We start from the raw sequence: 18,890 nt of genomic DNA, 5'->3' as shown, positions 1-18,890 counted from the left end.
AAAATAATAAGCAGTCACCGATTCCCCCACTATCAAATAATCATGAGGTTGTTTGCACGGCAACCGAGAAGGCTACGCTGCTTGCCAGTTGGTTTACCTCTAACTCCACATTGGACCCGGCACACCATTCCCTCCCTGACTTTCCTTTGCGGACAGACGCCACACTAGATTATTTGAAAATCACCCCTTCTCAGGTACATGGTATCATAAAAAACCTAGGCAGCTCAAAAGCATATGGGCCCGATCTCATCCCGGCTGTGCTATTTAAAACATGTACCGCTTGGGTTGCTCCGGTTCTCTCCAAACACTACAACAAATGCCTCAACGAATCTTGCTTTCCTGACTGCTGAAAAACCACTTCTGCGGTACCAGTTTTCAAGAATTCTGGCGAAAGAACTGACTCAGTAAAATATCGCCCCATTAGCCTTCTCCTGATTTTCGCCAAAATATTTGAGTCCTTAATTAATCAAGCTCTAGTCTATCACCTTACAGCTGCTAAATCCCTGGCCAACAATCAATATAGATTTAGCTAAGCCTGTTCCACAGCAGATATCCTAACTGTAATCCCTGAACGTATATACCGTTCACTGGACAAAACACGGGAGGGTAGAGCGGTAGACTGCGATATATCTAAGGCTTTTGACAGGGTATGGCGCGATGGTCTTTTAAGGAAAATTAGATTACATGATATCACTTGAAGAATACATAATGTATTAAATCCTTCTTACGTAAGAGAAAATCCAGGTTGTCTTCGAAGGTCGTACATCTAAACGATATGATATAAATGCGGAAGTACCTCAGGGGTCTATCTTTGGACCTTTATTATTCTTGATTTTCATAAATGACCTCCCTGATAAAATCGTTTCTGAGATGGGTATATTTGCTGATGATACCACACGAACACATATCTAAGGAAATGACAGAAACACTAGAGGATGACCTCCAATTTGTAGTGGACCGGGGACAAAACTGGAGAGTCACATTCAATGATGCCAAGACTAAGCTAGTTTCCTTCAATAATTACAAGAAATCGTCTCTACCACCAATAGCAATGGCCAAAAACACATTACCCGAAAGTACTTCCTTTAAACTCCTCGGCCTAACGTTCACAGGGAACATGAACTGAAATCGATACATTGAGAACATTGCCAAGGCTGCTGCGAAGAAGGTGAACTCTCTCTCTCTCTCTCTCTCTACCGTGCTAGAAAACTACTTATGCCTGAAAATATGTTGTGCCTCTATAAGGCCACCAATCGCCCATGTGTGGAGTACTATTATCACATTTTGGCTGGTGCATCTGTTACTTGTCTTTCACTTCCTGACAGAGTTCAAAAGAGAGTTGCCAACCTGATAGGTCCTGGACTGTCATCTAGGCTTCAGCCTCTGTCCCATCGACGAAATGTTGCATCCCTCTTCCTATTCTGCAAGTACTTTAATGGTGAATGCTCTGAGGAACTACAAGCACCTGTACCCCCTCGACATGGACACCTCCGACAAACCCGACAAGCAGCTAAATCCCACTCCTTCACAGTAGAGGTCCATAGGTGTAAGAAAGCCTTCTACTCTAATAGTTTCGTCCCCAGAACTGGTAGACTTTTGAACTCGCTCCCAGGTTTCTGCTTTCACAACTGTACTGACATGCAGAGGTTCAAGTGTAATGTGTACAAACATTTTGCTACTCATCTCCCTTCATAATACCGCTGTAACTTATGTCCTCAATAGTAGCTCCCTGCTTCAAAGTGGTACTGTGCCTTGTTTGGGGTGGAAATTAAAAAAAAAAGAATACCGGGGATGCCATTAAAAATGGATTCCGTGAAATCGAGAGAGTCAATAGACGATGGAAATACTGTAGTGTGTCTTATCTTAAATAAAAATTAATTACGCTTTTACATACGCGATTTATTCTGATAATTTCTCTTAACAAAACTAGGGAATATTATTTGAACTTCTATATAAAAAGCATTTTGTCTCTTATCGTGAGTTTGTTCCACTATAGAATCCGAAGCAACTGGGCCGATTTTGGAGATTTCACACGAATGTACTTTATGTGTGTGAGAGTATTCTTTGATAGGTTTTGTTTCAAATGCCTTCGATAACAACCGAAAATCGATATGAAATAACTCCTATCAAAGAAAGAACGTTTCGATTTCGACCAAAGCAAACAGCTTTATGCAGTCTAACATCACAAGGGCATTTGAAAAGTTTTATTACCGCACAAGAAGAATGTTTGGCGTATAAAATCAACAGTATATCTTGAGTAGACAGGAACGCGTTCAAAATTAATGTTTCTGCAGAGAGCATAAATGAGCCATGACACTTAGCTTTTACATTTTAAACTTAAATTACAAGCAATTATATACAATTTTATAAAATAAACAGTATGTTCGTTGCAATATAATACTGTAAACTAAAATGTAGTGTTGACTAAGTCATTGCAATAATAAATGTGCGATTTCACAAATTCCGATGACAATAAATAAGTTGCAAGTATGGAACATTCGTTGATCTTTATTCTATCCCGAGCAATATTGGGTCTGTTTGCTAGTAATATATAGATAGAGATCGTTCATGGTTATTTTCCTGCACGTGTTTGTCCGGGGAAAGGGTCGAAGTTTGCAATTGATTCATGTTTCTGTACGTGCGATTCATCTTCTCTCCGGCATCCATGGAATCGCAATGTATCGCATTTCTCTACCATGTTTTCTTTATTTTTCACTAAAGTTATCAGCGACCACCCGCTTATTTGCTTTAGTAAAAAGAGAGGGCTTATTCGGCCCTAAAAAAACGAAAAGAAAAGCAGCTGAATTGTAGATTTCTCGTAATGATTATTTTAATGGCGACCGAAGTACTTGTTAAGTGACTAACAAGAGAAGAAGTTTGATGATTCAAAACAAAACTTCATTGTCGGACAAGCAAGGGTAAGATGCACCATTATTTGTTTTTCTGGTCATCTATTTTTGTTTGTTGATTTGAAGCAGACGTAATATAAGTGGCATTTTTAGAATGATATATATTCATAGGTATTGTACATTTTTTTTAATTATACGCTGACGCATTTTTGTATGTTTATAGGTACATGTTAAAAAACATCACGTAAATTCTAAATATATCATATCACTTGAAATTCTGGGAACATCAGGCTGAAAATTTTAAGTTTGGGGTTTGATTACCTATTTCGAAATTAGTCAAATTCCGTATTTCTTTTTTTTCTTCTTTCTTTGAAGATTGTAATGCTGGGTATGGGGCAGCCAAACCAGCTGCCAACATTGCCCCGCTTTTTTACTGAAACCAACCGAGAGCTCTTTTTAGTATCCTCGCTGTTCCCTTAAGTGCAATTGTCTGAATCTCTTTTGCACTTGGTTCACCAGGAATATTAGTCAGGTTAATCTTCATAAGTCCTCTGGCAATCGTGACAGACAAAGGCAAACATGAGTGTAAGGGCTTAAATTTGTATGTAAAAATATTTGGGTTTCAAAAGAGTAAATAGAGGGGAGCATTATAAAAATATTAATTCTAAGAATCAGATTAAGTTCGAAAATTAATAGATTACTCATACCTAGTTAGATCTGTATTAATTATAACTCTTCTCAAGAATTCAGAAATTCCAACATGATTTAAAAATATGTGAAAATTCCCAGTTACAGCTGATGTGCGCTTTTTAACAAATATACACATGCGCAACCTTATGTGTGTAGACATTCGAAACCGAATAGACGATGCCATTTCTTCTTCCTGCAACATCTTTACCGCGGAAGAGACGTTACCAACCTGGTTCTGCTCTATCGTTATTTTAATAGGAAGCGCCCGTCGGAGCTTAAATTTATGTAGCCCTTGCCAAACTTTCACAAAAGCACACGTCTAGCTACAACCACTATGAATAATTTCCCTCACTCTATATATGTACCTAACTCTAAACGCAAATTATATGCATAAATCTCCTTTCTTAAAACTGCGAGTCTATGGAACTCTGTTCTGCTGGCCTGGTTACTAGCTACCTACAATATAGTTACCTTCAAACCCAATATAAAGTGTTCTTGTTGAGCCATTTCCCTTAAATGATAAAATTTTATTCAATTTCCACAACTAACAATCACTACGCTGTTGTCTCAGTGACCATCCTACACTGATTAATCCTCATCCTTGAGTGACCGTTAGGCCTTGAAAAGTGATGATTCCTTTCAAAAAAAAAAATTCTAGACAGTTCCGTTACGACTATTACTATAAAAGCTTCGTTACGGCCGTTACTAAAAACATTAAACGGCAGAAATGGTCTTTGTATAATGTATATCAACAGCAGCATTAATTGCTGCTGATGTTGCTGCTGCCTTCAAACATAGATATGAATATTTTTTTTGCAAGGTGGTCACCACTTATCAAGGATCGGAAGTCACTCAGGGATAAGGGTTATTGTAAGTACAATACGTTAGTGTGGATATTTAAAGTGTCTACTTAAGGGGGCGGTTCATCAGAAATTTGTATACGTTGGACAATATTCGTGAAAGTGACATAATAATTCATATTCTCTGTTTCTTTTCAGTTATCTCTACATCACTCGTATTCCTCTCTCATTTTCTTTCTTTTTTACTCTTATCTAAATTTCTCTTTCTCTCTTTCGCTTAATATACGTCGTCCACCCGTTATCGCAATTTCTTAACCGTTATTTCCCTTATTTCCCCGTTCCACTACTATCTTAACATATATGCATAAATGAAAAGCAGGCAAGAAAATAAACATAATATCCATAGTTTTAGTAAAACAAATGGTCATACTGAATTGAATGCATTATTCTCTCATTCATTGCAGCATAATCATTCTTTTTTACTTCAAAAAGTAATAAACATAAACTTTATTTCAAATAATTATCGACGAAGACTTCTGGAATCAGCGTTTATCGCAAACTGCAGCAAAATTAAACAGTGCGAAAGTTACGATTTATCGCTTTTATTAAGTGAACTTATTTTAAAAAAACAGAATTTAAATTTAATCACAGGTTAACTCCCTTACACCATAAAAGTATGACATATAATAATTAATACATATAATTAGTAAATAAATAATAAAATGAAGATACGCTCATTTCATTTCAATTATAAGCCGCACTTTTGCATTAAAACGGGCATATATATTCCAAAAAGACATAAATTACACCATATCTTTTTAAATATCTAAACGGTTATATGGCCTTAAAAAACACACTACAATGCTATACACTTTTTAAATGCCATCGATTGCTTTCTGTTCTGAAATAGAGCAAAAACACCTCTTCACCTGTACGTCTCGTATATTTTCATATATTGTATTAATAATCTATTTTCTTCAATTTAATTATCCTGAAAATTTCTTAAATAAGTACAAAGAACTTCAATTTGACACAGCGAACATTTAAATTGAAAACTCCCAATTTGTCCAAATGCTATTAATTCGCATGAATAAAACTATCAATAATATCATAAAATAAAATACTATCAAAAAAAACACCAGAGAAAATGTTATTCATTTATTGTACCATTTAAATTTATATTAACAAAATATCGATGTATTACTAGATCATGTGATATCTTTTTTATGATGTTTCTTTAAAATAACATTTTGTTGCACGCAATAAGCTGTAGAATGTCATTAGTTACGTAGGAGTGGATGCCATCTACATCGATATTTATAATTTAGTGCTAATAATAATATTCTTTTGAAACATTAATGCCGTACAGAATCAACAGATTTAAGAACAAAATATTCTTAACCACGAAAATGATTGTTGTTGTCATTTAGATATTTGAATGTCATCAAAATAAATAAAACTAATTTAGTACATTTAGTCTCTCCTATTAATGTAAAAAAAATTTTTAGTCGTCGTGACGGCATAATTTTCTTTGGGAAAATTCTTTTTTATATACGTAAAATTGAAATATTTTACTTTCATGACCTGAGATTAATCATCACTGCACATAAAGTTTTAATGTGTATAAAAGGTAATGATGAACAAACATGAAATGGTCTTACCATATTATTAGTCGCGTGCAAGCGACTCTATAAGTCGGTCCGTCGGCATGTCGGTCGGTCTGTCGGGCGGTCCGTAACACTTTTATGCTTGGCTTTTTTTGGTAAAGATTAAAGGTCTGTTATAATATATATTGTTCTTAGGTTCTTAAGCTTTTCTTGGTCTTTTGGCCAAGAGCAAAGTGTAGTATCTGTTCCGGCAGATGCTGCACTTAAGATAATGGAGGGGAAACCCTCTATACTGGGACAATTATTATTTTTGGTAACCAGAGTGCCCCCTTTTTGCCTACTTTTAGGGTAGCTGGTTTTTACCTCACATTAAAAACGGCCTTGTGCCTAATTTGCTCAGTGGGGGAGCAAATAAATACCATCTGTTCCGGCAGATACTGCAAGCAAAGACCATATGTGGAGGCAGCCCCACATATAAGACCTCGGTCAATGTAGGGGCAACCCTTCATACAAATTGTCACTATCCAGCTCCCCTACTCTCCGGGGAGTTGGGCCCATTTTCCCCTTCACTCCTCACATTAAAAATCAGTCTCTGTCAGATACTGCAAGCAAAGACCATATATATGGGGGTAACCCCACATATCAGAGCTTCGTCAATGTAGGGACAACCCTTCATACCAATTGTCACTATCCAGCTCCCATTTCACACCCATCCGGAGCTGGTCGCCTTTTCCCTCCCCCTCCCTCTCTCTCCACATTAAAAAAACGGCCTTGTGCCTAATTTGCTCAGTGGGGAAGCAAATAAATACAATTTGTTCCGACAGATACTGCAAGCAAAGACTATATGTGGGGGCAACCTCACAAATAAGACCTTGGTCAATGTCGGGGCAACCCTTCATAGCAATTGTCACTATCCAACTCCACTACTCCCCCAAGAATTGGTCCCCATTTCTCCTTCACTCCTCACATTAAAAATCGCCGTGTGCCTTATTTGCTCGGTGGGGGAGCAAATAAATACCGCTTTTCTTGGTCTTCGGGCCGGGATCAAAGTGTAGTATCTGTTCCGGCAGATACTACAAGCTATGACTAGCTAGGACTAGCTATGACTAGCAAAGACCAGATGTGGGGGCAACCCCACATGCCTGACCTTTAATCAGCTCCCATTTCCCACCTCTCGGGAACTGATCCCCCCTTTCCCTTCCCCCTCCCTTCACTCCTCACATTAAAAATTGGCCTTGTGCCTAATTTGCTCGGTGGGGGAGCAAATAAATACCATCTGTTCCGGCAGATACTGCAAGCTATGACTAGCTATGACTAGCAAAGACCAGATGTGGGGGCAACCCCACATGCCTGACCATTAACCAGCTCCCATTTCCCACCTCTCGGGAGCTGGTCCCCTTTTTCCCTTCCCCCTCCCTTCACTCCTCACATTAAAAATTGGCCTTGTGCCTAATTTGCTCGGTGGGGGAGCAAATAAATACCATCTGTTCCGGCAGATGCTGCACTTAAGATAATTTGTACCAGTCAATGGAGGGGGAACCCTCTATACTGGGACAATTATTATTTTTGGTAACCAGAGTGCCCCCTTTTTGCCTACTTTAAGGGGAGCTGGTTTTTACCTCACATTAAAAACGGCCTTGTGCCTAATTTGCTCAGTGGGGGAGCAAATAAACACCATCTGTTCCGGCAGGTGGGAAGCAAATAAATACCAACCCCACATATAAGACGTTGGTCAATATAGGGGCAACCCTTCATACCAATTGTCATTATCCGGCTCCCGTACGCCCCGGGGAGTTAGTGCCCATTTCCCCTAAACTCCTCACATTAAAAATCGGTCTGGTGTCTAATTTGCTCGGTGGGAGGGGCAAATAAATACCAACCCCACATATAAGACATTGGTCAATGTAGGGGCAGCCCTTCATACCAATTGTCACTATCGAGCTCCCCTACTCCCCGGGTTTGGTCCCCATTTCCCCTTCAGTCCTAACATTAAAAATCGGCCTGGTGCCTAATTTGCTTTTCTTGGCCTTTTGGCCAAGATCAAAGTGTAGTATCTGTTCCGGCAGATACTGCACTTAAGATAATTTGTACCAGTCAATGGAGGGGAAACCCTCTATACTGGGACAATTATTATTTTTGGTAACCAGAGTGACCCCTTTTAGGGGAGCTGGTTTTTACCTCACATTAAAAACGGCCTTGTGCCTAATTTGCTCAGTGGGGGAGCAAATAAATACCATCTGCTCCGGCAGCTACTGCAAGCTATGACTAGCTATGACTAGCAAAGACCAGATATGGGGGCAACCCCACATGCCTGACCTTTAACCAGCTCCCATTTCCCACCTCTCGGGAGCTGGTCCCCTTTTTTCCTTCCCCCTCCCTTCACTCCTCACATTAAAAATTGGCCTTGTGCCTAATTTGCTCGGTGGGGGAGCAAATAAATACCATCTGTTCTTCAGATGCTGCACTTAAGATAATTTGTACCAGTCAATGGAGGGGAAACCCTCTATACTGGGACAATTATTATTTTTGGTAACCAGAGTGCCCCCTTTTTGCCTACTTTTAGGGGAGCTGGTTTTTACCTCACATTAAAAACGGCCTTGTGCCTAATTTGCTCAGTGGGGGAGCAAATAAATACCATCTGTTCTTACTACATGCTGTACTTATTGTGATATAAAGTGGGGAATCACTTTTCTGTATTAATTTAATGTAAAATGATCACCCACTTTACAACCAGTCAGCCTCAAAGTCATTCTCCAGATCATTCAAGTTGTTTTTGAAGGATTTCACTTATTTTTTAAGCATTCAAGTCATTCTTAAGTTCATTAAAGTCAATCTACGTCATTTACTTTTTATTTATTTAAGTCATTTCAGCCCATTTTTCGGTCATTTTAGTTTATCTTTAAGAATTTCATGTCAATCCTACATTCACGCATTCATTCATTACGCGAGAGCACGCGACTAATGGCTATCGGCCTTGTTATAAAAACTACCAGGGCAAGTGGAATACGACAGTAGTATCCGTCAGCTTTTGTATAGTGATGTCGCTCTTTAAAAAAAAAACTCTTTCAATTCTACGGACACTCGGCGAGAACGCAGATTCCACAATATCAAAGCTGAAACACACTCGTCTATGTATTCTTTTAAGTGTTGTTTTAGAATGCCTCTGTTTATGGAAATGTATTTACATTTCCGAAGATCAATAACGTGTTTCACGATCATCACAACAATATCATGAGATAATATTTTCAAATACCTTTTTTGCCTTGCATCTTCGTCGATCTCCTTTTTGAAAAAAATATGTTGGCGGGTTATAATGTATACAGACTAATTTAATTGACTGAGCATATTATTATTATTATTATTATTATTATTATTATTATTATTATTATTATTATTATTATTATTATTATTATTATTATTCTTCTTCTTATTATTATTATTCTTATTATTATTCTTATTATTATTCTTATTATTATTATTATTATTCTTATTATTATTATTATTATTATTATTATTATTATTATTATTAGGTCACAAGGAGCTTTAAAACAGGTCATCAAAGATCTTTTCTTGTAAATAACCTGTGGTTTTCTCTGGAAGCTGAGTGGCAGTAAGTCTCACCAGATTTCCAGTACTCTGACCCTCTTTCGATAACACTTACAAATGAATTTGCCTCATCGCAACAGCCACTTACCATTGATTTCTCGCTGGAAGCGGCTATTGTTCTCTACTGGAATTTGAGTGGCAATAAGCTTCCCCTAGGTCCCAGTTCTTTTAGCACTTGTCCAGTGGAGGTCTAGTCAGTGCTCTCTCCTCAGTCTTGTCATCCTCCTTGAACCCTCTCTACTATTTGGCATCACTCTTTTTTTTTGGTGGGGGTGATAGGGTAATAGAAGGCTGGGGCAGCAAAGTCTACGATTTGACGAGACTTTTTTCTTGTTAATTTTTACGACATCCGGTCTTCTTGCTTAGATGGGTTTATTTGTTTGTATGACTATGTCCCATGTGATTCTCGTTTAAAAGTTCTATTGCCGGCTTATGTTAGTAGCATTTGCCTGTGCGTTCGAGATGCAGTTGTTTTCATAATTCTTAGTGTACTGCCTCCTCCATTTGGCCGTGCCTGTTCTTGTATTCCTTCTTGGACAGTTTTCTGCATTCGCTTACTATATCGTTTATGGTTTGGTCTCTTTTTCCAGAGAGTCTGCGTTTGCTGTTTCCTTGTGCTTTGTCGATCTTTGCTTTGGTGTGGTTGGTTCTTGTCGAATTATCATGTGCTGCATTTATTAGGGATTCGGTTTCTCGGTTTATGTGTCTTTTTCGCATCCATATCCAGGTGTTTTCGTTATCCTCATCTTTAGTCATCCTTATGAATCTTCCGTGTAGGTATTTCTCTTCCCATTTTTTTCTTTTTCTCAGCTTGTCTTTGTCTTTCTGCTTTCTGTTTTGTTGATTTTTTTTTTAGTTTTCAGGGTCTCTTGCTTCCATGATTATCCTGTCAGTGTTTAGCATTATATATTTTCAAGTACTTTTTTGTACCATTCACACAGTCTTCTATACAAACGAGTCCTCTCCTAGCATCTTTCGTTTTAACGTAGAGTCGGTACACATTGTCCTTTCGGTATAGTACATTATGCATAGTCATGAGTCCCTAGGCTTCTGATCAAGCTGTCTCTTTAGTCCACCCTATAAACGGTCCAGAGTATCTTACTAGTGATACTGCCCATGTGTTTATACCTTTTATTAGGTGTCTGCTATATAAGTTAGTTTCCATTAGTTTTCTTATTCTCCTAAGGTATTCCTTTCCAATTCTCTCTATTATTTCTGTTGCTTTGATAGTGTCTGCTTTTTTTTCTCTCTCTGTATTCGAGAACTTATATCCGGTTTGGCACTTTCTCAGTATACTGTTCAGGATTATCATGGCTGTGATGAACAGTAATGGTGATAGTGGATCTCCCTGGAAGATGCTTCTTTGTATGTTAATTTCTTAATAATGTGGCCCATCAACTGTCACTTCCAGTCTCTATATTCTCATTGCATTTTCAATCACGTTGATAATCCTGCTTGGCATTTTATACATTTTTAAGCATTCTTTTACCCATGCTTGGGGGATACTGTCAGAAGCTTTTATTTCTTCATCTTATTATTATTATTATTATTATTATTGTTGTTGTTGTTGTTGTTGTTGTTATTGTTGTTATTATTATAATTGTTATTATTGTTATTATTATTGTTATTGGCTTACAAAGAGCTTCACTCAAGTCATCAAAGATCTCTCTTTGAAGGCAACCTGTGTGGTGTTCCTGGAAACTGAGTGAAAACAAGTCGCTCCTGATTTTCAGTACTCTCAACCTCTTTCTACACAAGCAAATGAATTTGCGTCATCGCAACAGACTTTTTCCATTGATTTCCCGCTGACATCGGCCATTGGTCTTTACTGGAATTTGAGTGGTAATAAGCTTCTCCTAGGTCCTAGTTCTCTTTGCACTTGTCAAGCAGAGGTTTGGTCAGCGTTCTCTCCTCAGTCTGTTCATTATGCTTGACCTTTCTCGACTATTTGGCATCATTCTTTGAGGAGGCGATGATGGGGCAATGGAAAGTGGTGGGGCGTGATAGAAAACTTTCAGATATGCAGCTTCAATATTTTTGGTTCTATGTAGCACTTCTTCATATTTGCCTCAGCAGCGGTTTGTCTGACCTGCGCACGTGGCTCATGTGTATTAATCTTCGCATTCTGTTTTCATGATTGTTATTCGTTATATATTTTCAGCCTTTTCTCTGATTCCAATTTCTCCCATTCTTTTTTCAAAACTTTTCGGAATTGTTCCCAGTACTTCCATTATTATAGATATTATCTTGACTATCTTCATCATCCACATCCCTGTCAGTTCTCTGGCTAGCTCTGTTTATTTGCTTCGTTTTTCCTTTTCTTTGATATTAACCTTGTGGACAGCTGGGACAGCAAAGTCTACGATTTGACAATACTTTTTTCGTGTTAATTATTACGACATTCGGTCTTCATGCTTGGATAGGTTCATCTGTTTGAATGCTTATTTCCCATAGGATTTTGTAATTCTCGTTTTAAAGTTCTGTTGCTGGCTTATATTTTTACCATTTGTTTGTGCGTTTGAAATGCAGCTATTTTAATAATTCCCAATATACTGCCCTTTCCAACTTAATTGTATCTTCTGTGTTTCTTTTTGGCCTAGTTTTCTGCATTCGTTTACTGTATTGTTTATCGTTTCGTCTATTTGTCCACAGAGTCTGAATTCACTGTTTTATTGTGTTTTGTCGATTTTGCCTCGATGTGGTTGCTACTTACTTAATTATCTTGTGCTGCAGCTATTAGGGATTCAGTTTTCCGGTTTATGTGTCATTTTTACCTTCATATCCAGGTGATTTTGTTATTCTTGTCTTTTGTCATGCTTATGAGATTTTTCTGTTCCCATTTTTCTTTTCTCGGCTTATCCTTTGTCTCTCTTTGTTTTGTTGAGGTTTTTTTTGTGTTTCTCTCTGCCACAATTATCCTGTCATGTGTTTTGCATTATGTATTTTTCAAGTTTTTTTGTGTCATTCACACAGTCTTCTATACAAACCAGTCCTCTCTCGACGTTTTCCCTTTTTCACGTAGAGTCGGTCAACATCATCATTTGGGTGTTATGTTTTAAATTTTAATACATGTGCATTCAAAAATTGATATTGTATTTTTCTTATTAAAACATGATAAATGTGTCTATTAACAGTTTCATTTTTCTTTTGTTTTTTTTTTTCGACAGGGTTGAACGATAAATTGTCGCATATTTCCATTTGATGAAAACCAGTTTTCTTTTTTCTTTCTTTTTTTATTTTTATTTTATTGTTGCAGACCATCTCATACTTGGACAGCTGTGTACAAATCCAAAGAGCGATGCGAGCCTTCTAATATATCTAAAGGTGACACAATGTTCAACAAGCGAAGTCGGAGATGCACCGCTGTACAACTCATGGTCTCTGCCGTTCCAAGTTATGACTACAGGACCATTGCCAGCACACTCAAAATGTATTGCTGAATTTTCACAAATAACAGGGGCGTGCACAGAATGATGAAAACAATGTTTCCAGTCACGGTAAATGATCTTTCGTGTGGTTTCAAGTAAGGCCCAAATCATGCCTCCTCACATCTTTGCAGTCGGATTGACAGTCAATACTAAAGTGTACCTGGATGTGCTTAAGACTGTCATGATCCCCTGGTGCAATCAGGTGACGGCTGACAGACCCTGGGTGTAGCAGCAAGACTTAGCGGCGGCCCACAACTCCAAAGAGACCAAGGCTTGGCTTCAAAATGGAGTTCTACGACTCTTGAAGTGAAGCTAAGGCCTTCTTTCACGGCCCCCTCCTTTTTCCGATCTGAATCCACTGGACTACTTCTTTTGGTCAAACGTCGAGAACATTACTAACATAACCTCCCACAATACCAAATCCAGTCTGATTGCCACCATCCAACGAGTTTCCGCCGAGACTAATGGAAAAGACATGATCTCAATTCCGGACTCGTATCGAGGCGATGATTGATACTGAAGTCGGCTACCTTGAAGAGATGTCAGCTCTAATACATAATCAAGAATTGATTTTGTTCAACTTATGAATTTTCACGGAATCTCGCATTTGGAGCAGGGGTAGCTTGGTCTCGTTTCGTTAGCTAAAAGCGGGTAGAAGTAAGTAATTAAGAGCATGTAACCTGCGTGGATTAAATATGTTTTTGTTCGAAATTTCCTGCAGATTCCCGAGTTCAAAAAATATTCAAAATCTACAAGTAACATCGGATGAAACGTTGAGTAAATAACACTCATCCGTCGAATGATCCAAATAATCCACTCACTAATAATATTCCTTATTTTTACAGATCTATCTTTATATCTATAAAAGTGAGATTGTGTGTGTGTGTGGACACTTGTCAACTTAACGAATTCTTGATCTACTGACGTGAAATCTTTGTATATAGTGCATTTAGACATAGGGGAACACTTTTTAATCGGTTTTCATCCGGCAAAAGTGCTGCTAATGGGTCAAAATTGAAACAAATAGAAGTGTGTTCTGTTTGCTGACTGTTTCACGAATGCGCATGCGTGAATTGTTCACATAACAGATTTCTTATGTTAAGAATAAGTGCGTTTGATAACGCTATTTTAGGCACGTGTCAAGCTAGTCTAATGGTTTCCGTACTTGATCCCTGGCTTTAGGATCTGGTTTCGGTTTCAACTCGATTTTTTTTTACATACAAGTGAACGTTTTAGAAACAAAACATAATAATATGCACATGTTTGAGTTTCTTTTGGTTTTTGTTTAGTATGTAATTTATTTAAAGAATTTAACATTACGTTTAATACCGGTCATTTTCTAGTTGTTCTCTTAACGAAGACGCGATTAAAACTTAATTAAAATTGCTGCTCACAAGCGTTGTATATTTTGTTTTTATTTCCTCTTCTTTATTGAGAATATTCAAAAATATATGCGTATATTATTATCTCAATACTACATCTCCAAGTATTTTTTTTATGTTCACCTTATCCTCGATTCATCTTCTTACCAAAACTTCAAATCTTGTCTCCTCTGGCATGTGTAATCTAAGGGTTAAAATTAGGCAGAAAAAATCCGGTTAGTTAGGTCGCGAAAGGCTATGTTTTTATTACCTTTCCGATAACACAGAGCCCACATGAACTAAAAACAGTTTCCCTTTACAGGCAGGCCTACTTTCCCTTTTTTTCTTCTCATTACCCCCTTCTAATCTCTCAATCTCTAACTTCCTTTTGATATGCTTCGCTACCCCAAGACGATGCTATGAAAATCTCGTCTCTCAAAACGAAATCAAGGTTAAAAGGTGTTAAATGAGTCGCTTGTACAGGAAGGAATACACAGGGATTGGCAAGTAAGATTTTTTTTTCTGAATTCTCTTCGAGTGTATCCAATTCTATACGTGATAATGAATAATTTCCAACATATCTTGGGATCAAAGGCATACAATTTTCTTTTTGAAATCGAGACTTGCTTTTAATGTTTATCATAAAAACGTAGAAGAACTGTTTATATCTATTTATATCTGAGGAGAACAATTAAAAGTCGGTACTTCTACAAAATTTGAACCAAATTGTTTTAACCTTTATCCTAAAGTAACTATTGCCGAAGAAGTTTGATTCGGGAAAAATAAGTTTGATTCGGTTCAAGTTCGTAAATGTCTTCTATATGTATATGCTACAGTAAAAATGATAATATTAATATCCCTTTCATATTAACCATTCTTGAGATACGGACTTGTTCACAAATGAGCATTTTTTCCATAAGTTTTTACATTGCACGTATATTTAAAGTAGTATTGTAAATGCGTGTTTAGTTTATAGGTAAAAGTACAGACTAGTGTACACATCGGAATTCGTAGTTTCCTTTCTCCGAAATCAACACATAATTTATATAAAACGCATGATAGTAAAATGCCTTCCCGGATCTCCTAGTTGTATCGTGTACAAAGGTTTTATAATATTTTTTGTACCATTTAGAAATCTGAGAAAATGCGGATTCTTGTGTTTATTAAAATTTATCTTTTTACAGTCCAACACAGAAGGTTGGACTTAACCGTAAATTTTCCCTAAACTAAGTTTTAAGTTCATGTCGTTAAATTGCATCGCGTCAGATTCTCTAGAAGCATAAAAATCTTTAAAAATCTTTTACACGCCTTGAAACTAAGTGAGTTTCCCGAGTGTTAATTATTCCGGACTTTTACCGCTGTTCATGAGACACGGGCATGAGAAGTTAATCGAATTATGTTTTATGTTTAAACTATTAAATTCTATTTGAGTTAAAATTTGTCTTTGAATTGCTATTTAGCTCATAGTTAAAGTGCTAGAATAGAGACCTTGAACATACGTTAAAGATGCTTAAGATGAGATCATGTTCAATGACTATGACGTGTGCGAGTTTAAAGAATGTTCAATGAATTTAGATAATTAAACATAAATGGTTTTCAAAATAAAAAGTAAAATAAATAACTTAATATTATTATTGTTGTTGTTGTTATTAAAATTATTGTTGTTATTATTATTATTATTATTATCATTATTGCTGTTATTATTGTTATTATTATTGTTGTTATTATTATTGTTGTTGTTATTATTATTGTTAGTATTATTATTATTGTTGTTGTTATTATTATTATATTATTGTTATTATTATTGTTATTATTGTCATTATTATTATTGTTATTATTATTGTTATTATTATTATTATTATTATTGTTATTATTATTTTTATTATTGTTATTGTTCTTATAATAATAATAATAATAATAATAATAATAATAATAATAATCGTCATCCGCCATTCACCTTATACCAGAAAATGATATGCGTGAACGTTAACAGAAACCGCTCCATCGCCGATTTCGACTGAACCGACTCAGAGAATTTCTCAACCGTAGAATATTTTGCTAAATGTCTCAAAATGTTTTAAAATATAATGCATAGTAAACGTTTGACTTATCAGGTGAGGTAAAAAAAAATAAAATAAAACAAATATCGTAAAAGTTGTTTGTGATCTATAGCATAATTCTTATTTCATTCTATCCAAGAAATCAAGTGATGTCTATATTTGTTCTTAAAATTGTGATGTTTAATTAAAGAAAATATATTTAAATTTTCTAATAATGACATGTGCATATATTCGAATTTAAATATATTAAGTTTGTCATAAAATTATATAATTTCATTGAAAAATGTGACTATCTCAAATAACGTTTATTTATCTTAGTCTGTATACTGAGATTATTCTCACTTTGGCATTATGTACAATTTATGTGTTGTTTTATTGAAAGAATTAAATTTTTTCTAAAGAAGAAAGAGGGCAATATTTATTGTTCATAATATATTTCGAACTTTCAAAGACAAATCTGGTTAAAGAATTTTTATGTGGTTCGAGTGAAAAAGCGATATAAACAGGTAATGCACATGATTTAATTTTTCATTGTCCTGATTCTAGCGAATATACACTCGTGAACCATTTCCACAATGTTTTCTTTTAATATTTTATATATCATGAATATATCTTTCCGAAATAGTATTATAATAAAGTGTCCGAAATATTTTCTAAATAATTTTATATATATTACATATTTTATATAGGTATATGTACAGTATTTATTTCTACTTCAATTAACCAATCATAGTAAATTTCGAAACACATTCGATAGGTGCAATAGGTATAAATGTGGGCTACCTCTAATTTATGAAAAGGGGTAACTATTTAAAATTTTATATATCTCCGATGTATATTTAAGTTAACAAATAATGCACAAATAGATATCTCCGATGTATATTTACGTTAATAAAGTAATGCAATAATAAATATCTCCGATATATATTTAAGTTAATAAAGTAATGCACTAATAGATATCTCCGATATATATTTAAATTAATAAAGTAATGCACTAATAGATATCTCCGATGTATATTTAAGTTAATAAAGTAATGCACTAATAGATATCTCCGTTGTATATTTAAGTTAATAAAGTAATGCACTAATAGATATCTCCGATGTATATTTAAATTAATAAAGTAATGCACTAATAGATATATCCGATGTATATTTAAGTTAATAAAGTAATGCACTAATAGATATCTCCGTTGTATATTTAAGTTAATAAAGTAATGCACTAATAGATATCTCCGATGTATATTTAAATTAATAAAGTAATGCACTAATAGATATCTCCGATGTATATTTAAGTTAATAAAGTAATGCACTAATAGATATCTCCGTTGTATATTTAAGTTAATAAAGTAATGCACTAATAGATATCTCCGTTGTATATTTAAGTTAATAAAGTAATGCACTAATAGATATCTCCGATGTATATTTAAGTTAATAAAGTAATGCACTAATAGATATCTCCGTTGTATATTTAAGTTAATAATGTAATGCACTAATAGATAGCTCCGTTGTATATTTAAGTTAATAAAGTAATACACTAATAGATATCTCCGTTGTATATTTAAATTAATAAAGTAATGCACTAATAGATATCTCCGATATATATTTAAATTAATAAAGTAATGCACTAATAGATATCTCCGTTGTATATTTAAGTTAATAAAGTAATACACTAATAGATATCTCCGTTGTATATTTAAGTTAATAAAGTAATGCACTAATAGATATCTCCGATGTATATTTAAGTTAATAAAGTAATGCACTAATAGATATCTCCGATGTATATTTAAATTAATAAAGTAATGCACTAATAGATATCTCCGATGTATATTTAAGTTAATAAAGTAATGCACTAATAGATATCTCTGATGTATATTTAAATTAATAAAGTAATGCACTAATAGATATCTCCGATGTATATTTAAGTTAATAAAGTAATGCACTAATAGATATCTCCGTTGTATATTTAAATTAATAAAGTAATGCACTAATAGATATCTCCGATGTATATTTAAGTTAATAAAGTAATACACTAATAGATATCTCCGTTGTATATTTAAATTAATAAAGTAATGCACTAATAGATATCTCCGTTGTATATTTAAGTTAATAAAGTAATGCACTAATAGATATCTCCGATGTATATTTAAATTAATAAAGTAATGCACTAATAGATATCTCCGATGTATATTTAAGTTAATAAAGTAATACACTAATAGATATCTCCGTTGTATATTTAAGTTAATAAAGTAATGCACTAATAGATATCTCCGATGTATATTTAAGTTAATAAAGTAATGCACTAATAGATATCTCCGATGTATATTTAAATTAATAAAGTAATGCACTAATAGATATCTCCGATGTATATTTAAGTTAATAAAGTAATGCACTAATAGATATCTCCGATGTATATTTAAGTTAATAAAGTAATGCACTAATAGATATCTCCGTTGTATATTTAAATTAATAAAGTAATGCACTAATAGATA

General features: G+C 35.0%; 1 long non-coding RNA gene and 1 pseudogene across 1 annotated transcript in view; both read left to right on the top strand.

The window, feature by feature from the left end:
• The window catches only part of LOC145247861 (uncharacterized), a 313,002-nt gene that overhangs the window by 266,097 nt on the left and 28,015 nt on the right, over nt 1-18,890 (top strand). The window lies entirely within an intron of this gene.
• On the top strand, nt 7,961-8,105 carry LOC145248477 (U2 spliceosomal RNA; annotated as a pseudogene).

Source organism: Euprymna scolopes, chromosome 26 (assembly GCF_053919585.1).
Source record: "Euprymna scolopes isolate OS-2025 chromosome 26, ASM5391958v1, whole genome shotgun sequence".
Taxonomy (NCBI): domain Eukaryota; kingdom Metazoa; phylum Mollusca; class Cephalopoda; order Sepiida; family Sepiolidae; genus Euprymna; species Euprymna scolopes.
Note: the sequence above shows the minus strand (reverse complement) of the source record. Positions and strands in the feature narration are given on the sequence as shown.